The sequence below is a fragment of the Opisthocomus hoazin genome, chromosome W, assembly GCF_030867145.1.
Source record: "Opisthocomus hoazin isolate bOpiHoa1 chromosome W, bOpiHoa1.hap1, whole genome shotgun sequence".
Taxonomy (NCBI): domain Eukaryota; kingdom Metazoa; phylum Chordata; class Aves; order Opisthocomiformes; family Opisthocomidae; genus Opisthocomus; species Opisthocomus hoazin.
In genome coordinates, this window is record NC_134453.1 from 30,217,236 (window position 1) to 30,241,600 (window position 24,365).

General features: G+C 48.1%; 1 pseudogene; it reads left to right on the forward strand.

Annotated features, from left to right (window-relative positions):
• The window catches only part of LOC142365481 (SWI/SNF-related matrix-associated actin-dependent regulator of chromatin subfamily A member 2-like), a 146,909-nt pseudogene that overhangs the window by 40,374 nt on the left and 82,170 nt on the right, over positions 1 to 24,365 (forward strand).

The following is a 24,365-nucleotide window of genomic DNA, read 5'->3' on the forward strand; positions in this document are numbered from 1 at the left end:
ATCCATAACTCAAAGGAATAATTGCAGCCAAACATCTCCTTCCTGGACTTCATCAAAGATACTTGCTTCTGCACACCGTGTGGAATTTCCAGCTGTTGCTATATCCGACCTCACTAACTAAATGTGGAAGATGGATACACAGTGACTGATGTGAATGCTGTTGTGTCACACATCAGGGCTGAAAACAAAGTATCCAGAGTTCACTGTGCTGTAGAAATAGATTTGCTGTCTGAAACAGCATTTTAGTGCTAAAGATCAAGAAAGACTATCTCCTTTCTGTCTACCCATGTATTTTAAAAATGTCTGGAAAGATCTGTCTTTGTCTGTTGCATTAACAGAAACACCTGCGAGAAATTAAAACCAAGTGTTTCTAGGGTGGGAATGAAAGCAAACAAACAATGAGTCTTAAAGTTTTGAAGAAAGAAAGATCTTCAAAAAATAAGTGCCGAAAGTGTTAGACTTTTTGATAACTTTTGATAATGGCCCTAGGCATCTGCCCAAATCCTCCCATACACCCTGACACCCTGGGGTTGACAACTTCGGGACATGTTCCTGTGTGGCATTCCCAATAAGTTGTTTAACCTTACGAACATTAATCAAAACGAATATCAGGCTCACGGCATACACCAATGCAAACAGTCTGATTGCATAAGGATATTCAAGAAACTGAGAGGCCATTACAAGAAGGCTGGAAAGACCTATCCTGGAGGAGAGGAAGGGGTCATTCTTCCCTCTCTCCACAAAGCATCTCTCAGAGGAGAAAAGGGGAAAAGTGTAATTGCTAATTCTCTCCCTGAGATGGTTTCTTGGAGTACTGGGACAGCAGCAACATAGGGCCCAAATACCAGGTTAGGCTCAAGGCCAGTGCTTTTATCATAGCTCTCCCAGGCAAAGCAAAACAAAGTGATAAACAACACAGCAAACAGCAACAATTTAAAACAGTCATTAACAAGTCTTGGAGTCTGTTGCACAGCAGGAAAGAGATGAAGCACCAGAGCAGGGGAGGGAACACATAAATTAGCATCCAGAGAAAATACATCAGCTTCACGACCAGCAACAGCGAGTAATAGCCTACTAGCAACTCAACTAAACAGGTATAGTGGCTAGAAGTTCAGTCTAGCACACTCCGATCAAATCTGTTATGTCAAACCCCTCAAGCCCCATGTCAGGCTACAAAAAGGACTGTGGTGGTTTGAGCCAGCTGGCAGGTAAGCCCCATTCAGTCATTCGCTCACTCTCTTCCCCCACAGTGGGATGGGGGAGAGAATCACAAGAGCAAAAGTGAGAAAAAAACCTCATGAGTCAAGATAAAGACAGTTTAATAAACAAAAGAAAAGAAGGAAAAAAACCAAAACCCAAAACAAACAGGTGATACAAAGGCAATCACTCACCATCTCCCACAAGTAGATCGATGCCCAGCCAGTTCTTGAGAAATGGCTACCTACCCCAAAACCCCCTCCCCTCCATTTTTATTGCTGAGCGTGATGTTATTTGGTATGGAATACCTCTTTGGTCAGGTGAGGTCAGCTGTGTCCCTTCCCAACTTCTTGCAGCCTACCTGCTGTGGGGAGCAGAGTGAGAAACAGAGAAAGCCTTGATGCCATACAAACACTGTTCAGCAATAGTGAAAACACTGGTGTGTTTTTAACACTGTTTTGGTCACAAATGCAAAACACAGGACCATGTGGGTGACTATGAAGAAAATTAACACCATCCTAGCCAGACCCAGTACATAGCATTTGAGCTAGAAGTCAGTGGTTTTAAGATGAGTGTTTTTTCACATAAGGACAGTTATCATTGTTCATTTCTTGCCCATTGGCAAGTTTGTCAATAAACTAAATGATGTGCATGCCCAGTTTCAATGAATACATTATTTAAAACAATGTGATTAAAAAATGTGAACCTCATGAGGTTGAACAAGGCCAAGTGCAAGGTACTTCACGTGGGCTGGGGCAACCCCCTGGTATCAATACAGGCTGAGGGATGAAAGGATTGAGAGCAGCACTGCAGAGAAGGACATGACCCAGTAATGTGCACTCACAGCCCAGAAGGCCAAACATAACCTGGGCTGCATCAAAAGAAGTATAGCCAGGTAGGTTAAGGGAGGTGATTCTGCCGCTGTACTCTGCTCTGGTGAGACCCACCTGGAGTACGGCGACCAGCTCTGGAGCCCCCAGCACAAGAAGGACATGGACCTGTTGGAGCAGGTTCAGAGGAGGGCCACAAGGATGATCCGAGGGCTGGAGCGACTCCCCTATGAGGACAGGCTGAGAGAATTGGGACTGTTCAGCCTGGAGAAGAGAAGGCTCCAGGATGACCTTATAGCAGCCTTTCAGTACTTAAAGGGGGCCTATAGGAAAGATGGGGAGAATATTTTCAGCAGGGCTTGTTGCGATAGGACAAGGAGCAATGGTTTTAAACTAAGGGAGGGTAGATTTAGACTGGATATAAGGAAGAAATTTTTTACCATGAGGGTGGTAAAACACTGGAACAGATTGCCCAGAGAGGTAGTGGAGGCCCCATCCCTGGAAACATTCAAGGCTAGGTTGGATGGGGCTCTGAGCAACCTGGTCTAGTTGAAGATATCCCTGCTCACTGCAGGGGGCGTTGGACTAGATGACCTCCAAAGTTCCCTTCCAACCCAAAGCATTCTATGATTCTATGATTCTAAAAGGGGGAAAATGAAAGTCTGCTATGCAAATAGAAGTCTATACAGTCACTTTGCCATTATGAAGTAATGAGATATGGAATATCATTAGTTCTAGAATCTAGTTGGGCCTGCATAGTCAGGTTGCATGTATTTCATTCTAGTTTTCATCTGGAGTTAGAAATCCGATCATAAGATAATTCAGGTTGCAAGGAACCTCAGGAAGTGTCTAGTCCTGCCTTCTACTGAAAGCAAGGTCAGCTATGGAATCAGACCAGGTTGCTCAGGGCTTAATCCAGGATGAAGACTGCACAACCTCTCTGGGCAATCTGTTCCACTGGTGAAAACGTTTTTCCTCATATCCAGTCTGAACCTCTCTTCTTTCAAATTATGCCTCTTGTCTCTCATATTCCCAACATGTACCACTTCCTCATATGCATTGGAAAGATACTATTAGGTGTCCTGAAGTCTTCTCTTCTCCAGGCTGAACAAGCCCAGTTCCCTCAGCCTCTCTTCACAGGGCATGTGCTCCAGCCCTGTGACCGCCTTGGTGGTCCTCTGCTGAACTCTCCCCAGTTAATCAAAGTTTTTCTTTTTTTAGGGATTCAAATCTGGATACAGTATTCTAGATGTGGTCTAACAAGCCCTCAAGCATATCAACTTAACCCCACCCCACCCACCTCCAATTTGGTGTCATCTGCAAATTTTATGAGCAAGCACCCTGTCACCTCTTCCATATCATTTATAAAGGTGCTAAATAGGACAGGTCCCAGGATATACCCCTGTGGTACTACACTTGTGACTCATCTCCAGGTAGACTACAACCCATTAATGACTACTCTCTGTGCATGAATACCCAGACAGGGCTTTTTTACACATCTGGTTGCCCACCCATCCAAACTATAATATTCTTCACTTCAGTGAAATTCACTATGTAATGATGAATCTGATTGAAGATCAACTTACATGTGGGGATACTCCTTTTTATAATGGCATTTTATAATTATTGGGGTGGAGGAGGAAAATGCCACCAGAGGAGTTGGTTTAAAGTTTCAAACATAAGCAAATAACCAGCTATTCCCATGGTTTATTTAATCAAGACCCTTCAAATTGTTGTATCTTTTCCCAACTGTCATTGCAGCGCATGGACATGGATTGTTGTAGGGAAGATGCCAGAAACCCCAAGCGCAAGCCCCGCTTGATGGAGGAGGATGAATTGCCATCTTGGATTATTAAGGATGATGCTGAAGTTGAAAGACTCACGTGTGAGGAAGAGGAAGAGAAAATATTTGGAAGAGGGTCCTGTCAGCGCAGGGATGTGGACTATAGTGATACTCTTACAGAGAAACAGTGGCTACAGGTAGGTATTGTTTTTTTCTTTTTGACAGTTGCTATTTGGGGGGGGGGGATGTTCTCACTGAAGATTACAAAGTTGCACAAGTGAAAACACCACGTAATATCTAAGGTCCATGTATTCTTATTATTCAGTTTTTACAACTGTGCTCAAGGCTTAACTTAGGTTTCAAGCTATGTTGCTGAAGCTTAACTCATTGCTAGACACAGAATCATGATTACAGTTGTTTTCTATTGTAACTATTCTGTGGCCATAGATATTGACGTATTTCACTTATGTTTTTTGACACACTAAGCAGATTGTAATAATTAAGAGACTTTTCAATTTAAAGTATGGGAAACCTATGATCAGTGTGTATTGCAGCTTTCTGTGCTGCAGGTGTATAAGAAAAAACCCAAACTGATTCATTTTAAAGGTTTGGAAACTTTTAAGCAAGTCTCTCTCTTAAGCTTTTTCATTTCCAAGTGCCTCTGTGTTTCTTGATCCCAGTGAGATCAAAAAACGTGATGAATACCATGTTTCAGGATTTCTATGCCTGAAAGTAAAGAATCTAAACTTACTCTCGCTGAGTATCACCTATGATTTTGTTTCCCTTGAGGATTTCTTGTCATTCCTCTGCTTAAAAAAAGCAGAGATAATGAAAATGCGTAAAAATGCTTACAAAAAGCATTAGATAACGAACACTAATGTATATAGCTTTTCAGAACGCTAATATCAGGGGTGGTAAAGAAATTAGGTTTGATCTCTAGAAAGTCTCATCAAAACCAGTAAATTTCATATTTTTTAACTCAATTATGATTTCTAAAGCATGTTAGTAAGATGTTTCATGTACAGAACTAGTCTCTGTGATTTGATAGGCAGTATTCTACCATGGTAGAACAATAACATGCTTATGTAGTTGACACTAATGCACAGTGCAGCTAGGACCATAAAAGCTAGTGGAAAAAACACCAAAATAAAGTGTATTTCGGGTAGATCTACTCAAGCTCATTTTAAACTAGTTAGCTTCAGTACTGAAACACTCTGGCTATGGCAAAAGGTCAGCTTGGGCTTTCATACTTTACTTCTCAGGTTGGTTTTGTACTCAATGTTAAGCTGTTTTCTGTCCAAAAAATATAACCCTCAAGAAGTCATTTTTCTACCTCAAGGCAGGATCAGCTATTCCTATGTCATTCCTTATAGATATTCGCCTAAAAGCCTCCACTGGTGGAAAATTTAGAACTCCCTAAGGGAAGCTATTGCTGTGATTTAGTTTTCCTTAACACCTTATCTGAATTTCTCTGCTGGTTTTTAAGCGCATTACTTCTTGTTCTGTTCACTACGATTATGAAGAACAGGTTGTTCACTTCTTTTTTTTCCCAACATTCTTTAATGTCTTAAAAGATTGTTATAACCCTGCTTAACCTTTTTTTCTTTGTGTTAAAAACCCCTTCTCATTTGATGTTTTCCCATAGGCTCTGTTTTCTAGACCTCTGATCATTTTCATTCAACTTCCTTAAACTCTCTCCAAGTGATTAACAACTTTGTTTAAGTTTTATTCAAAGCTAGACACCAATACTCCAGGTACAGCCTTGCCTGAATAAAGGGGAAGAGTTCTTTCACATAACTGCTAGGGTGTTTATACATCATGGTAGAGTGCATTTTGTATATTGTGTATGTAGTGTACTGCCATTTTCTTAGCAGTACAGACACAGACTTGTGTTTAACTTGTGATCCCGTATAAACGCTATCACTTTTAAGAAACAACTCCCTACCCAATTTTTCCATGTCCTTTTTTGTACAGTTGTGGTGTGTTGACCTTGGCTGCCTACCAAATGCCCACCTAGCCACTCTTGCACTCCCCCTCCTCAACAGGATAGGGGGAGAAAATAAGTTAGAAAAGCTTGTGTGTTGAAATAAGGAGAGGGAGATCACTCACCAGTTACCATCATGGGCAAAACAGACTCAACTTGAGGAAAATTAATTTAGTTTGTTGCCAATTAATAATAGAGTAGCATGGCAAGAAACAAAGACAGAAGTAAAAACACCTTCCCCCCACCCCTCTCTTCTTCCCAGACTCAACTTTAATCCTTCATTCCTCACTCTTCTACCTCCTCCCCCCACTCTGAGCAGCACAGGGGGATGGGGAATGGGGGTTGTGGTCAGTTCATAATGCTTCATCTCTGCAACTCCTTCCTCCTCACGCTCTTCCCCTGCTCCAGCCTGGGGTCCCTCCCATGGGAGACGGTCTCTCATGAACTGCTTCAATGTGGGTCTCTCCCACAGACTGCAGTTTTTCAGGAAGAGACTGCTCCAGGATGGGTGCTATCTGTGGGCTGCAGCTCCTGCCAGAAAACCTGCTCCTGCGTGGGCTCCTCTCCACGGGCTGTAGCTTCTTTCAGGGCATATTCACCTGCTGAGGCATGGGGCCGTCCACGGGCTGTAGTGTGGATATCTGCTCCATCATGGACCTCCATAGGCTGCAGGGAGACTACCTGCTTCACCATGGTCTTCACCACAGGCTACAAGGGACTCTCTGCTCCAATACCTGGAGCACTTCCTCCCCCTCCTTCTTCTCTGACCTTGGTGTCTGCAGGGTTGTTTCTCTCACATATCTGCTGTGAAGCGTTTTTTACCCTTTTGTAAATAAGTTATCAGAGACGTGCCACCAGCGTAGCTGATTGGAAGAGCTTTGGCCAGCGGTGGGTCTATCTCGGGGCTGTCTGGAACTGGCTTCATCCAACATGGGGGCAGCCACTGGTCTCTTCTCACAGAAGCCACCCCTGCAGACCCCCCCTGCTACCAAAACCTTGCCACATAAACCAAATAAAACAGAATATTATTCCTTGCCTAATAGAAATACTTTGCATATATCCTTGTTGTAAATTATCCATGTTTTCTCCAGATGTACACCAGCACTCCCAGGTCCCTCTCCGCAGAGCTGCTCTCCAGCAGGTCCACCCCAAGCCTGTACTGGTGCATGGGGTTGTTCCTCCCCAGGTGCAGGACCCTGCACTTGCCCTTGTTGAACCTCATCAGGTTCCTCTCTGCCCAACTTTCCAGCCTATCCAGGTCATGCTGAATGGCAGCACAGCCTTCTGGTGTATCCACCACTCCTCCCAGTTTGGTGTCATCAGCAAACTTGCTGAGGGTACATTCTAACTCTTCATCCAGGTCGTTGATGAAGAAGTTAAACAAGACTGGGCCCAGTACTGACCCCTGGGGGACACCACGAGTTACAGGCCTCCAACTAGACTCAGCGCCGCTGACGACAACCCTCTGAGCTCTGCCATTCAACCAGTTGTCAATCCACTTCACCGACCACTCATCCAGCCCACACTTCCTGAGCTTCCCTAGGAGGATGTTATGGGAGACAGTGTCAAAAGCCTTGCTGAAGTCGAGGTATACAACATCCACTGCTCTCCCCTCATCTACCCAGCCAGTCATGCCATCGTAGAAAGCTATCAGATTGGTCAGGCATGATTTCCCCTTGGTGAATCCATGCTGACTACTCCTGATAACCTTCTTTTCCTCGACTTGTTTGTTGACGGCCTCCAGGATAAGCTGCTCCATCACCTTTCCCGGGATGGAGGTGAGGCTGACCGGCCTGTAGTTCCCTGGGTCCTCCTTCTTGCCCTTTTTGAAGATTGGAGTGACATTGTCCTTTCTCCAGTCCTCGGGCACCTCTCCTGTCCTCCAAGACCTCTCAAAGATGATGGAGAGTGGCTCAGCAATGACATCTGCCAGCTCCCTCAGCACTCGTGGGTGCATTCCATCAGGGCCCATGGATTTGTGGGCGTCCAGATCGCTTAAGCGATCTGTCATGCAGTCCTCCTTGACCAAGGGAAAGTCATTATCTCTGAAGGCTCCTTCTCTTACCTCCGGGGCCTGGGATTCCTGAGGGCCTGCCTTGGCACTGAAGACTGAAGCAAAGGCGGCATTCAGTAGCTCTGCCTTCTCTGCATCCTCCGTCACCAGGACACCCGCCTCATTCAGCAGCGGCCCCACATTGTCCCTAGCCTTCCTTTTGCTGCTGATGTAGCTGAAGAAGCCCTTCTTGTTGTTTTTGACATCCCTTGCCAGCTTCAATTCCAGGTGGGCTTTGGCCTTCCTCGTGGCATCCCTGCACGCTCTGACCACATTCCTGTACTCTTCCCAATCGGCCTGTCCCTCTTTCCACATTCCATGGACCTTTCTCTTCCACCTGATCTCCGCTAGAAGCTCCTTGTTCAACCATGCAGGTCTCCTGCCTCCTCTGCTCGATTTCTTTCTCAGGGGGATGCACCGCTCCTGAGCATGGAGGAAGTGACGTTTAAAGAGCGACCAGCACTCTTGGACCCCCCTGCCTTCGAGAGCCCTGGCCCACGGGATTCCTCCCAATAGCTCCTTGAAGAGGACAAAGTTAGCCCTCCTGAGGTCCAAGGTTTTGATCCTGCTTATCGCCCTGCTTCCTCCACGCAGGATCCTGAACTCCACCATTTCATGGTCACTGCAGCCGAGTCTACCTCCGACCTTCACATCCTCCACCAGTCCCTCCTTGCTTGTTAATACAAGGTCAAGCAGCGCGCCTTTCCTTGTTGGTTCCTCCACCACTTGCATCAGAAAGTTGTCATCGATGCTCTGTAGGAACCTCCTGGACTGCATGTGCCTGGCTGTGTGGTCTTCCCAGCTGATGTCAGGGTGGTTGAAGTCCCCCATGAGAACCAGGGCCTGTGATTGTGAGGCTGCTTGCAGCTGCCTGTAGAAGGCCTCATCAATTTCCTCCTCCTGGTCAGGTGGCCTGTAGTACACACCCACCGTAATGTCACCCGTGTGAGCCTGTCCCTTACTTCTAACCCACAAGCTCTCAACTCGTTCCTCATTTGCCCCCAGGCCAAGCTCAATGCATTCCAGTTGCTCCCTCACATATAGAGCAACTCCCCCACCTCTCCTTGTTGGCCTGTCTTTCCTAAAGAGTCTGTAGCCATCCATGACAGCATGCCAGTCATGCGAGTTGTCCCACCACGTTTCTGTGATGATGACCAAGTCGTAGCCGTCCTGCTGTACAATGCCTTCCAGCTCCTCCTGTTTATTGCCCATGCTACGTGTGTTGGTATAGACACACTTGAGCTGGGCTGTCAATCGCACCCCTGACCCTGGCACACCAAGCTTGGGCTCATCCCTAGTGAGCTGGGCAATGTCCCCTTCCCCCTTCGAACCTAGTTTAAAGCCCTCTCAATGAGCCCCGCCAGCTCGTGGCCAAGAATCCTTTTACTCCTTTGAGATAGCTGTGATCCGCCTGTCGCCAGCAGGCCCTGTGCTGTGTACACCTCCACATGATCAAAGAAGCCAAAATTGGACCGATTGCACCAGTCCCTGAGCCATTTGTGAGTTTTCTTGCCCCTTTCAGTGCTGTTCCCTGCCACTGATGGGATGGAGGAAAACACCACCTGCGCCCCGATCTCTCAACCAGTCACCCCAGTGCCCTGAAGTCCCTTTTGATGGCCTTGGGACTTGTCTCCGCGATCTCGTCCCTGCCAACCTGCATTACCAAGAGGGGGTAGTAATCAGAAGGCCGCACCAGACCAGGGAGTTTCTTAGCAACATCCCTAACCCGGGCCCCAGGGAGGCAGCAGACTTCCCTGTGGGATGGGTCCGGTCGGCATATCGGGCCCTCTGTTCCCCTCAGAAGGGAATCGCCTATGACAATTACCCTCCCTTTTTTTCTTAGCTGAGGCAGTCGTAATACGTGGGGCTGTCTGACTCGTCCTAGGCAACCCCCTGGATGGAACTTCACCTTCGCCCACATTCTCTGTGGCCGATCCCTCACATTCCAGAGCCCCATATCTGTTGCTTAAGGGCAAGTGGGCAGGTGAAGGAGGCCGGGAGGGGATTCGCTTGCCACCCCGAGCAGGGACCCGTTTCCATTCCCTCCCATCTCTTAGGGCCCCTCTTTCTGCTCGGTGGCAAGAGGGTAGAGGGTTCTCTGCTGTTCGTGGAGCCGCCTCCTGCTGCCTCTGCCTCAGGGAGGGCAGGGTGCAGCTCCACCAGTCAATCTCTCTCTCACACTCCCGGATACTCCTCAACCTCTCCACTTCCTCTTTCAGCTCTGCCACCAGGCTGAGCAGATCATCTACCTGCTCACGCTGAACACAGCTGTTGTCTCTGCTGTCCTCTGGTACAAGCACCAGGCTCAGGCACTCCCTGCAGCCAGAGACCTGGACAGCTGTGTCCTTGCGTGGGACCTCCGACTGGGTCCCCACACTCCTTCCGGCAACAGCTTTCCCACAGGTGGTAACCATAGTTAGAATATCTCCTGGATGGGCGATGCCCACTATTTGAGTAGCCAGGAGGGGGGGCTGCACCCTGCCCGCTCGCCTTCCCTGCTCGCCCTGCCTGCGCGAACTGCTGCGCAAACTGCTGCGCCGCTCCCCGGCTGCTGCGCTGCCTGTTTGCCGGCTCTGTTTGCCGGCTCTGTTTGCTGGCTCTGTTTGCCGGCTCTGTTCGCCCGCGCTCTCTGGAGGCTGCTCTTATAAGTGAGGGTGTTTAGCCGCTGTCACACTCGACTCTGCCCCCGCTGAGTCAGAGCTGCCACTCGTTGGCACCTCTCGCTTTCCCGCTTTGGGGGGGGGGCTGGGGTCTCCTCTCTCTCTCTCAGCGCTTTTTGCCGCCTCACCGCTGCGGTTTTGCCACTGGAGAAAGGGTCCCTCAGCGCGAGCCTCTGTTCCAGAGCCCTTCACCTTCAGTAGCTTCTTCAGTAGCCTCTTATTCTTGTTTGAATAGTCCTTCTTTTTGTTAAAACTTTTCTTCTGCCTGCTCTAGTAGTGAGTTGGTTAAGAGCAACAACATAAAGTAAGAAATGAGAAAATGTAAGGTGAGATAAGATTACTCATTACAGAGCAGACAGAAGTCTCAGGCTTACCTGCATTAATAGCAATAGATTTCTACAACCGATTTCCCATGCTACTGGAAAATTCTCTAAAGCCACTTTTTCTAAGTGAATGGATGTAAGAGGTCACTACAAATGAAAAAATAATAAAAACAGAAAAGGTTTTTGAAAGTTTTTAAAATTATTTTTGTTTTTATCTAGACTATTTTGTCTCTTCTTTTTTTCCTTACTTATTTTCTTCATTTTGGATCTGTTTGCTTATCTTCTGCATCTTAAACTTGAAATAAAGTCTGCTTATTTTAAAATGACAGGTGTCTATCCACCCAGATACAAGAAAGAAAGAAAACAATGTCGTGGTTTAACCCCAGCCAGCAACTAAGCACCAAACAGCCATTCACTCGCTCTCCCCACAGTGCGATGGGGAAGAGAATCAGGAGGGCAAAAGTGAGAAAACTCGTGGATTGAGACAAAGACAGTTTAATAGGTAAAGCAAAATCCATGCACACAAGCAAAGCAAAATAAGGAATTCATTCAACACTTCCCAACAGCAGGTAGGTGTTCAGCCATCTCCAGGAAAGCAGGGCCTCATCACACGTAATGGTTACTTGGGAAGACAAAACGCCGTAGCTCCAAACATCCCTGCTTCTTTCTTCTTCCCCGAGCTTTTTATTGCTGAGCACGACGTCTTATGATATGGAATATCCCTTTGGTCAGTTGGGGTCAGCTGTCCCAGCTGTATCCCCTCCCAACTTCTTGTGCACCCCAGTCTACTCGCTGGCAGGGCAGTATGAGAAGCAGAAAAGGTCTTGACTGTGTAAGCAATGCTCAGCAATAATGAAAACATCCCTGTGTTATCAACACTGTTTTCAGCACAAATCCAAAACATGGTCCCATACCAGCTATTATGGAGAAAATTAGCTCTATCCCAGTAAAAACCAGAACACGTAAGAAAGAACGTAAGACAACATAAGAAAGAAAGAACATGATGTGACATATGATGACTTTATTGCCATGAATTGAGATTACTTTGCCGCAAAACCAATTTCCAGTTAACTATATGGGTATCTGTTCTGGTTTGGCTGCGGCGGGCAACAAAAGCGCCACGTGGCCGCCCCTCCCCCCGCCAGGGTGTGGAGGAGAATGGAAAGAAACAGGCAGAAAACTGGTGGGTCGGGATAAGGGCAGTTTAACAGAACAGCAAACAAAAGAAACAGTAACAACAACGATACAGATAAGGAGAAAACACAACACAAACTGCACAACCCACAGAGCCACTCTCCCAAACCGCCGCCACGAGCTCCCGAGCCGCAAGTGAGTTCCCGCCACCCCGCTTCCCCCACCGGAACCCAGCATGACGGCAGATGGTATGGAATGCCCTGCTCTGTTTGGCCAGGTGGGCTGAACCCACCTGGCTGTGTCCCTTCCTGGATTCTGGTGAAAATTAACCCTGTCCTGGCCAAACCCAGGACATTATCCACCCCTTATTCCATACCATCTACGTCATGCCCAGGTCCCCCACTGTCCAGTTGATCACCACCACTTCTCCTGTCTCCAGATATTATTCCCTTAGTCTATGGATCATCACTCTAAAGTGTCCGCTGAGTTCATTTAATCCATGACTTCAGGCTCCATCTGTTGTAATGGTCTTCCGTGGCAGGAGAGGTGATGTGTGGTGATGGGCGGTCACTTGCTGCATCTGGAGCTCACGGCTGATGTATCTGGTGCGGCCCGTGCCCACAGTCTGCAGGAGATGTTGATCTTGATGAAGTTGCTGGGTGCCAGTTGTTGAAAACCAGGTCCAGTTCCATCATCGCTGTGCTCTGCTAGGTTTCATCAAAAAAAGTCCATCCTTCTTTGATCTGGACGATTCTTACTATGATACTACTGGTATAATATATAACAATTATAACAGTGATAACAGACAGTGGCAGGGTTATTTTAACAATTAACTTTATACAATTTATTTATGGACTATTCTCACCCAAAATCAAATCCCCATGAGGTACACATCAGACTTCCCCATCCTTCCGCATTACCCACCAGGTACACCCGGGTCCTTGAGCAAAAGCAATCCCCCGGACGGGCTTGCCTTTGCCCGAGGCAGGACTAACCCAAACCATCTTGCCTAACATGTTCCTCGTGTACTACAGGGACTTTATCCCCTTCTAAGAAGCGCTGAGGTTTTGACTGGGCAGGACCAGGCCGGTTGGTGGATCCTCTGGTGTTAACCAACCAGGTGGCCTTTGCTAAATGGGTATCCCAGTTTTTGAAAGTCCCACCCCCATTGCTCTCAAAATGGTTTTTAGCAGCCCATTGTACCGTTCGATCTTTCCCGAGGCTGGTGCCTGGTAGGGGATGTGATACACCCACTCGTACTGTGATACACACACTACTTGGAGAAGGCAGAGCTACTGAATGCCTTCTTTGCTTCAGTCTTCAGTGCCAAGGCAGGCCCTCAGGAATCCCAGGCCCCGGAGGTAAGAGAAGGAGCCTTCAGAGATAATAACTTTCCCTTGGTCAAGGAGGACTGCATGACAGATCACTTAAGCGATCTGGACGCCCACAAATCCATGGGCCCTGATGGAATGCACCCACGAGTGCTGAGGGAGCTGGCAGATGTCATTGCTGAGCCACTCTCCATCATCTTTGAGAGGTCTTGGAGGACAGGAGAGGTGCCCGAGGACTGGAGAAAGGACAATGTCACTCCAATCTTCAAAAAGGGCAAGAAGGAGGACCCAGGGAACTACAGGCCGGTCAGCCTCACCTCCATCCCGGGAAAGGTGATGGAGCAGCTTATCCTGGAGGCCGTCAACAAACAAGTCGAGGAAAAGAAGGTTATCAGGAGTAGTCAGCATGGATTCACCAAGGGGAAATCATGCCTGACCAATCTGATAGCTTTCTACGATGACATGACTGGCTGGGTAGATGGAGAGCCGTGGATGTTGTCTACCTCGACTTCAGCAAGGCTTTTGACACTGTCTCCCATAACATCCTCCTAGGGAAGCTCAGGAAGTGTGGGCTGGATGAGTGGTCGGTGAAGTGGATAGAGACCTGGCTGAATGGCAGAACTCAGAGGATTGTCATCAGCGGTGCTGAGTCTAGTTGGAGGCCGGTGACAAGTGGTGTCCCCCAGGGGTCAGTACTGGGCCCAGTCTTGTTTAACTTCTTCATCAATGACCTGGATGAAGAGTTAGAATGTACCCTCAGCAAGTTTGCTGATGACACCAAACTGGGAGGTGTGGTAGATACACCAGAAGGCTGTGCTGCCATTCAGCATGACCTGGATAGGCTGGAAAGTTGGGCAGAGAGGAACCTGATGAGGTTCCACAAAGGCAAATGCAGAGTCCTGCACATGGGGAGGAACAACCCCATGCATCAGTACAGGCTTGGGGTGGACCTGCTGGAGAGCAGCTGTGTGGAGAGGGACCTGGGTGTCCTGGTGGACGACAGGTTAACCATGAGCCAGCAGTGTGCCCTGGCTGCCAAGAAGGCCAATGGGATCCTGGGGTGCATTAGGAAGAGTGTGTCCAGCAGGTCGAGGGAGGTTCTCCTTCCCCTCTACTCTGCCCTAGTGAGGCCCCATCTGGAGTACTGTGTCCAGTTCTGGGCTCCCCACTTCAAAGATGAAGAGCTACTGGAGAGAGTCCAGCAGAGGGCTACAGGGATGGTGAGGGGACTGGAGCATCTCTCCTATGAGGAGAAGCTGAGTGAGCTGGGCTTGTTCAGCCTGAAGAAGAGAAGGCTGCGAGGGGACCTAATAAATGCTTACAAATATCTGAAGGGTGGGTGTAAGGAGGATGGGGCGAAGCTCTTTTCAGTGGTTCCCAGAGACAGGACAAGGGGAAATGGGCACAAATTGAAGCACAGGAAGTTCCGTATGAATATGCGTAAGAATTTCTTCCCTCTGAGGGTGACGGAGCACTGGAACGGGCTGCCCAGGGAGGTTGTGGAGTCTCCTTCTCTGGAGATATTCAAGACTCACCTGGACAAGGTCCTCTACAACCTACTGTAGGTGACCCTGCTTCGGCAGGATGGTTGGACTAGATGACCCACTGAGGTCCCTTCAAACCGCTACCATTCTGTGATTCTGTGATACCGTGTTCTTTCGCCCAGGTGTCTATGAGGCTGTTACGAAAGTGAGCCCCGTTGTCCGACTCAGTGTCGCCACAGGACTTGTTTTTCCAGGCCCAGGATTGTATTCCGGGCAGTGGCATGGGGCACAGGGTAGGTTTCCAGCCATCCGGTGGTGGCCTCCACCATTGTGAGCACATAGCGCTTGCCTTGGCGGGTTTGTGTCAGTGTGATGTAGTCAATCTGCCGAGCCTCCCCATATTTATATTTTAGCCATCGTCCTCCATACCACTGAGGCTTTACCCGCTTGGCTTGCTTGATTGCAGCGCATGTTTCACATTCATGGATGACCTGTGCGATGGTGTCCATGGTCAAGTCCACCCCTCGATCATGAGCCCATCGGTATGTCGCGTCTCTTCCTCGGTGGCCCGAGGTGTCATGGGCCCACCGAGCTATGAATAGTTCACTCTTCTGTTGCCAGTCCAGATCCCCCTGAGCCACTTCAATCTTGGCAGCCTGATCCACCTGCTGGTTGTTTTGATGTTCCTCAGTGGCCCGACTCCTAGGGACGTGGGCGTCCACGTGATGGACTTTTACAACCAGCTGCTCCAGACGGGCAGCAATATCTTGCCACAATGGGGCAGCCCAGATGGGTTTGCCTCTGTGCTGCCAGTTGTTCTTCTTCCATTGCTGCAGCCACCCCCACAAGGCATTGGCCACCATCCAAGAGTCGGTGTAAAGATAGAGCACTGGCCACTTCTCTCGATCAGCAATGTCTAAAGCCAGCTGGATGGCTTTCACCTCTGCAAACTGGCTGGACTCACCTTCTCCCTCGGCCGTTTCCGCGACTTGTCGTGTAGGGCTCCATACAGCAGCCTTCCACCTCCGCTGCTTCCCCACAATGCGACAGGACCCATCCGTGAACAGGGAATACTGTTTCTTATCTTCTGGCAACTGGTTATATAGTGGGGCCTCTTCAGCACCTGTCACCTCCTCCTCTGGCGATGCTTCAAAATCTTTGCCTTCTGGCCAGTCCATGATTACCTCCAGAATTCCTGGGTGACTGGGGTTTCCCATTCGGGCACGCTGGGTAATCAGCACCATCCACTCACTCCACGCAGCACCGGTGGCATGATGCATAGAGGGGACCCTCTCTTTGAACATCCAGCCCAGGACCGGCAATCGTGGTGCTAGGAGGAGCTGTGCTTCAGTGCCGACCACTTCTGAAGCACCTCGAATGCCTTCATATGCTGCCAGAATCTCTTTTTCAGTGGGAGTATAGCGGGCCTCGGATCCTTTGTATCCCCGGCTCCAAAACCCCAGGGGTCGACCTCGAGTCTCCCCTGGTGCTTTCTGCCAGAGATTCCAGGTTGGGCCATTCTCCCCGGCTGCAGTGTAGAGCATGTTTTTAACATCTTGCCCTGACGGGACTGGACCAAGGGCTACGGCATGAATGATCTCCTGTTTAATTTGTTCAAATGCCTGTCGTTGCTCAGGGCCCCATTCAAAATCATTCTTCTTCCGGGTCACATGGTACAGAGGACTCACAATCTGACTGTCATTTGGGATGTGCATCCTCCAAAAACCCACAACACCCAGGAAGGCCTGTGCTTCCTTTTTTGCTGGTTGGTGGAGACATAGCTGCTATTTCCTTGACCACATCCATTGGGATCTGACAACGCCCATCCTGCCATTTTATTCCCAAAAACTGGATGTCTTGCACAGGTCCCTTGACTTCGCTTAATGGCGAAACCGGCTTTCAGGAGGATCTCAACAATTTTCTCCCCTTTCTCAAAAACGTCCTCTGCTGTGTCACCCCATACAATGATGTCATTGATGTACTGCAGATGTTCTGGAGCTTCACCCTTTTCCAGTGCTGTCTGGATCAGTCCATGGCAAATGGTGGGACTGTGTTTCCACCCCTGGGGCAGTCGATTCCAGGTGTACTGGATGCCCCTCCAGGTGCAAGCAAACTGTGGCCTGCACTCTGCTGCCAAAGGGATGGAGAAGAATGCATTAGCGATGTGAATTGTAGCGTACCACTTGGCTGCCTTTGACTCCAGCTGATATTGAAGTTCTAGCATGTCTGGCACGGCAGCACTCAGCGGTGGTGTGACTTCATTCAGGCCACGGTAGTCTGTTGTCAGTCTCCACTCTCCAGTAGATTTTCTCACTGGCCATATGGGACTATTAAAGGGTGAGCGAGTTTTGCTGATCACTCCTTGACTCTCCAGTTGACGGATCAGCTGACGAATGGGGATAAGGGGGTCTTGGTTTGTACAATACTGTCGCCGGTGCACCATTGTGGTCGCGATTGGCACCTGTTGTTCTTCAACCCTCAGCAACCCCACAACGGAAGGATCCTCCGAGAGACCAGGCAAAATGGACAGCTGTTTAATTTCTTCCGTCTCCACAGCAGCTATGCCAAAAGCCCACTGATACCCCTTTGGGTCCTTGAAATACCCTCTCCTAAGATAGTACTTACCAAGGATACATGGAGCCTCGGGGCCAGTTACAATGGGGTGCTTCTGCCACTCCTGCCCAGTGAGGCTCACTTCAGCCTCCAATACACTCAGCTCTTGGGACCCCCCTGTCACTCCAAAAATACAAATGGACTCTGATCCTTGGAAATCTGATGGCATTAAAGTACACTGTGCACCAGTGTCCACTAGAACTTTATACTCTTGTGGAACTGACATGCCAGGCCACCGAATCCACACTGTCCAATAAACGCGGTTTTCCCTTTCCTCCACCTGGCTGGAGGCAGGGCCCCTCTAATCCTCGTCAGGGAAATTGCTGCTCACCTGCTGTAAAAATGACTTGGAGGTCCCCTCCAGAGGATCAGAATCAAGATCAAACTGTCTACCTGGTCTGGAGAGCTGGCTGCTGGAAACTGGAGCAGCATTTTTCCTAACAGAATCCCCTTTTGTGATTGTTTTACCTCGCAACTGACGCACTCGTGCCTCTAGGCTTGAGGTGGGTTTTCCATCCCACTTTCTCATGTCCTCTCCGTGGTCACGCAGGTAGAACCACAGGGTGCCCCGGGGTGTATAGCCTCTGTATTCCCTCTCCTGAGCAGAGAAACGCTTGCCCCTAATAGCTGAGACACTGGCCCGTACAGGTGGGGAGTAGGACATATTCTCTTTCATTTGCCGGACCTCCCGGGCCAGTTTCTCCACGGCAGAGACAAGGGAGGAAGAGAGACTTTCCTCGTATTGGTGGAGTCTGACAGCCACCTCATCCACTGCTGGTGCCTCTTTACCTTTCCAGTTTACAACTGCCAGTGAGTTGGCATATGAGGAGGGTGCGCTCCGCACAAACTTCCTCCACATGTGTCATGTGCACTGGACTTCATCTGGGTCTGTGGGTAACTGGTCATCATCCGGTTCATAGTAAACCAGCTCCCGCACAGCTAATTCCCTCAAGTACTGAATACCCCTTTCCATATTGGTCCACTTGCCAGGGTAGCATACAAAATCGTCACTGAAGGGGTACCTCTCCCTCACACCTGACAGAAGTCTCCTCCAGAGGCTGAGGACTTGTTCCTTTTTCCCAATGGCCTTGTCAATGCCCCCTTCCCTGGCCAGGGATCCCAGCTGCTTGGCTTCCTTGCCCTCTAATTCCAAGCTGCTGGCCCCGTTATCCCAGCACCGCAGCAGCCAGGTGACAATGTGCTCGCCTGGGTGGCGGCTGCAATCTTTCCGCATGTCTCGCAGCTCGCCCAGGGACAGGGACCGGGTGATGATCTCTGTCTCTGTCTCCCGCGATGACCCTGGCTCATTGTCATCCCTCCCGGAGCGATCTGCTCTCTTTGCGTCTTTCTTTAGTTTTACAGGGGCGACTGCTACCGGCACAGGTTGGTCATTGGGCTCAGCCGCGATGCCTGCAGCTGGAGCTGGGGCTGGAGCTGGAGCTGCAGTAATTGTCGTGCCCGGCAGGGAAGCCGGGACATCGCCAGTGGCTGCAGCAGCCGTGGTGCCGGTCGGGGGGGCTGTGACTGCCTCCTGGGCTGGAGGGGCTGCAGGGCCGGCTGGGGGGGCAGTGCCAGTCGCAGTGCCTGCCGCTTCTTTTCCTTCCCCTTCCCCTTTAGGGCACTGAATCAGGTTGAACAGGGCTCGGTAGGCGTGGGCCAGACCCCAGCACATTGCTGTGATTTGTGTCTCTCTGGAGTTCCCAGGGTGGCAGCACACTTTTTGCAGATATTTTGCTAGTTTGTCAGGATTCTGCACTTGCTCAGGGGTGAGTTTAAAACACACCGGGGGTGCCCTCTGCCCTAGACACCTGCCCATGCTGTCCCACACACCCAGCCACTCACAGCTATCCTGCCCCGGGGCAGGTCTCTGCACCATATTCCTAACTACTTGTTTAACCCTAAACAAAACCTGAAACCCATTCAGGAGGCAGAACAATAGAAACACACTTGCCTGAGCATCCCACGGGTACTCGAAATTCTCAAAAGCCGTTAGGAACAGCCTGAAGGAGAGAGGAGGGTGGGGCGAAAGAGTGGGGGAAGGTATCCCCTTCGGTTTTCCCCACAGGCTGGGTTTGATTATTGACAAATTCTAAGACATAGGATCCGAGGTACGGAAATGACCGCAGTGCCGCAGGCAAATACAAGCCTAATTTCATGCACAGTGATGTTATTGTAACCAAGGTGATAAAATCAGTTGACCATAATGATAGAGGGGATTGTAAGAAATGTGAAACTATAACAAAAAGCCTTAATATTTTCTAGTTTTTAGTAGTCTTTAGTACTGTAACTTGTATTTCTGCATGCATAGTGATCTAACAATATAACTGTTACACTAACCCCTGTTTTCTCATTAAGGAATGTAGTGGAAGGACATGGGCACAAGCTATCACTTAGTTGTTAGACAAAATAATTAAGTGAAACAAAAGTGGTCTTGATTCTCAGCAAATAATTGGGATAATTGTGGGATAGAAGAGACTCCTAAATAACTCTACTCCAGACAGCTCAGCCTTGGGAGGGCAAATGCGCTAAGCTACAGAGATAAGGAGGCACCAAGAGAGCAATAAGACCGGAGCAAAACAACCTGAAGGACATGATATACGTGATGCTAGAACTGAGTTTGCGCAGAAACAAATGTCAATCAGTGAACAGCGTGATGCAGAGGATGGGCCTTCATCTTGGGACCCCCGAAGACCACCCAAAGATACTAACAGACATGCGTGAAAGATATTTACATATGCTAATTAGTTCCTAGAAATATAATGAATAATTACCTGTGTGATTGTATTTAACCTGAAGCAACAGGGTGTCTGGCGCGCACGTTTGGAGGAGAAATCCCCCGTGTGCCCGGCGCCGCAATAAAGAATACCTGCTTAACAGTATACATTGTACTGTTAGGTTTTTCTTACCGGATCTTCGAATCAATTTGGCGCCCTAGATGGGACTCACTCTGTTCGGCTGCGGGACCCGGTAAGAACAGGACCCCCTTGGGCCCTCGGGAGCCTTTTCCCGAAGGGGCTCCTCGCCTTATCTGGATCACCGCGGGAACAGACAAGGACCATCCCTGAGTAAAGGTATTCTTTTACTACTTTTTACTAAGCAACGGGATTCGAGTCCCCTAAGTCGTAATTTAATTACGCAGGGAGAGTATACCGGGCTGCTAGCACCTTAGAGGTATATAGGGGTTTGAATCCCCACTGTAGGGGTTTGAGTCCCCACTGTAGGGGTTTGAGTCCCCACTGGACACGGTCTTGACTGATATATGGATCATTATTCCGGAAATTGACTACGGTTCTGGCAAACGGTTCGGATTGCAGTAACTCCGGGTTAAAATTGTGTGACTGTGTGTGAGGCCTCTGTGTGAATGAGACATATAAACAAGGGTGAGTGTGGAGTTTTGACCTGCGGTTCTGTTCTCCCGCGAGGGAAGCAGCCAGTAAAGAACAAAGCGTAAGAAAACAGTGAATGTTTATTTTAAAGTAATTATCGCATTGTTGTTATCGACAGAATACTACTAGTGATAATTATAATAGTTGTTTTAAGTGTCGTACAACGTTCTGGTGTAAAATCGCGGTTCAGTAATTATTTCTCTTAGCTTAAAATATAGAATTTTGGTTAAGTAATTAGAGCTATCGACATTAGAAGGATTTGTTTAGGTTTGTTTTTTAGGGTTTGCTGTACATTGATTGGGGAACAAAGAGGTGGACGTGCTGCATAATGGGAACTTCACAGAGCAAAGAGATTCTGAAGAAGAGCCCCTTGGGCTGTATTTTGCAACATTGGAAGGAGATGGGGGACCCCCAGAAGGTAGTGTGAATAAAAGGACGTTAGTTAAGTATTGTAATCAATGGTGGCCGTTATACAAGTTAGATGACGAGGCAAAGTGGCCTGAGAATGGGACCCTGGATTATAATACTTTGCTACAGCTAATGTTGTTCTTGAGAAGAGAAGGAAAATGGGATGAGGTCTCATATGCCGATATGTTTTTCACTTTGCGAAATAACCCCGAGTGGCAAAAAGAAAGTGGTATAAATCTAGCCCCACAGGATCCCCTTGTGTTGGCATTGGAAAGGGATAGAAAGAAAGAGCCGGGAAAACTTAAGCGGTGTTGTTCTGCGTGCAGCATAGGGCAAAGGTGTCTAAAAACAAAAGGGAATCGGAAGAAATTAGAGGAGCGTATGGAGGATTTTGTGTCACCTCCCCCCTCTCCCTGATGCTGGGTCGGCTGCGGGAACCCCCGCCCGCCCAGACGGGGACGAATCCTCTGATGAGGGCGGAGCGCCATCTAGCGGGTCAAGTCCCATCACTGCTCGGACTCGTAGTAGGGTGGGACCCATCATCCAAGCCCCTTTAAGACAGGCGATGGGGCCGGGGGGGCCGACCCTGATAAGAACACCCTTCCAAATGGAAGATATAGACAAATGGAGAGAAACTGTAAGGGAATACAGGGAAGATCCTAGCAGGGTAGCCAAGAAATTTGAATGCGTAGTTAAGAATTTGGATCCGGATTGGAAAGATGTGGATTTGATGTTAGAGGCAATGACAGAGACTGAGAAAGGAATTGTGTTAAAAACAGCAAGGGATCATGCGAGGGCACAAATTACTGCAGGTACTTTACAAGGGACCAAGGAACAACATGTTCCACTTAGAGACCCGGGGTGGGATCCTAATGATCAAACACAGTATCGACTGTTACAGCAATACCGTATTTGGATTCAGTATGGGCTGGAACATGGGATCCTGAAAGCAGTAAACTGGTCAGCCTTATATGAAGTAAAACAAGGTCCGACAGAAACTCCGACAGAATTCTTGGATAGATTACGAACAGCAGTGCGGAAATACACTACCATGGATCCGGCATCAGATGCAGCTAGACAGCAGCTAATATCTCTATTTATAGGACAGGCTGATAATGATATTAGAAAGAAGCTGCAGAGACTTAAAGAACCAGATGTAAGGAATTTAGAGAAACTAGTGGAAGAGGCGTGGCGAGTGTATCGTAACAGGGATGAGAACAATAAGAGGAATTACGATCAAAGGAGACTAAAAAGCAATCAGTGCGCTCATTGTAAGGGATTCGGACATTGGCAGAGGGAATGTCCACAGAAGAAAAAGGCACCCTGCCCCAGAATAATTGCTGACCTACAGGATACTGAATGACGGGGACCTGGGGAATCCACCCTAGCGGATCCACTGGTTAACATAAAGCTAGGGAAACAGAATGTAGAATTTTTGGTAAACACTGGCACGTCGTTTTCTGTTTTAAATCAACAACTGATGCCTTTGGATAAGGATTTTATAACCGTTGTGGGTGCTACAGGCCAATCGGAAAAGGCATATTTTCTAAAACCATTAAAGTACAAATTGGGTAAATACATTGGAATACACAAATTTTTGTACCTGCCTGGGGCCCCTAAGTCCCTTCTAGGATGAGACCTATTGGAACAACTGAATGCCACAATAATTTTCAGAAAGGGACAAATAGAATTTAAAATTGAGGATACTAAATTAACCGAAATTCTGAGCCTGGCATTGATTCAAATTATAGAAAAAGGAGAAATTCCTCAGGATATACTGGACCAAGTGTATCCAGGGGTATGGGCTTCGGGAACTCCAGGCAGAGCCAAAAATGCAGACCCAATAGAGATAAAATTGAAGCCTGGAACTCGACCAGTTAAGATCAAACAATACCCCCTTAAGCTAGAGGACCGAAGAGGAATTAAGAAAATAATTGATAGTTTTACAAATTTTGGATTGTTAATAGAATATGAATCTGAATACAACACCCCCATTTTGCCAGTGAAAAAGTCGGATGGGAAAAGTTACAGGTTAGTACAAGATTTGAGGGCAATTAATAAAATCGTGGAAGATCTCTACCCAGCAGTAGCTAATCCCTATACCTTGTTGAATAAACTGGAAGATAGCCAGGGATGGTTTACCATACTGGATTTAAAAGATGCCTTTTTCTGTTTACCTCTGGCCTCAAACAGTCAGAACCTATTCGCTTTTGAATGGGAAAATCCAGATTCTGGACGAAAAACCCAGTTAACCTGGACAGTGTTACCCCAAGGTTTCAAAAATAGCCCTACCATCTTTGGAAATCAGCTAGCTCGGGATCTCGAAAAATGGAATCCTCCGACACAAAAGGGGACTTTGTTACAATATGTCGATGATCTCCTCATCGCTGCAGAAACAGAGGGGGATTGCAAAAAATGGACAGTGAGTCTTCTTAATTTTCTGGGACTTAATGGTTATCGAGTTTCTCAACAGAAAGCTCAGATGATTCAACAACAAGTGACTTACCTCGGACTCAAAATCTCAAGAGGAGAACGAGAACTGAAAAGAGAGAGGAAAGAAGCAATCTGCCGGACTCCAGAACCACAAACGGTAAAAGAATTAAGAACCTTTTTAGGAATGACAGGATGGTGTAGACTATGGATATATAATTATGGACTAATGGTAAAGCCCTTGTATGAACTGTTGAAAAATAATGCCAGATACCTGATTTGGACCGGAGATGCAAAAAGGGCTTTTGAACAGTTAAAAAAGGAACTTATGTGAGCCCCGGCTCTTGGACTTCCAAATGTTCTAAAACCCTTTTGGCTATTTTCTCACGAGAGACAAGGCATTGCCCTGGGAGTGCTCGCTCAACAGCTGGGGCCGCACAAGAGAGCAGTGGCATATTTCTCCAAGCAATTGGATGAGGTAAGCAAAGGATGGCCTGGGTGTCTGCGAGCTGTTGCAGCAGTTGTCCTTAACATTCAAAAAGCTCGTAAGTTCACTATGGGCCAGAAAATGACAGTCATAGTCTCACATACAGTTTCTGCAGTATTGGAACAAAAGGGGGGCCATTGGCTCTCACCATCCCGATTCCTAAAGTACCAGGCTATTTTGGTGGAACAAGATGATGTTAATATTGTGACAGCTAACATTGTAAATCCAGCATCTTTTCTTAGTAAAGATTCCGCCACTATGG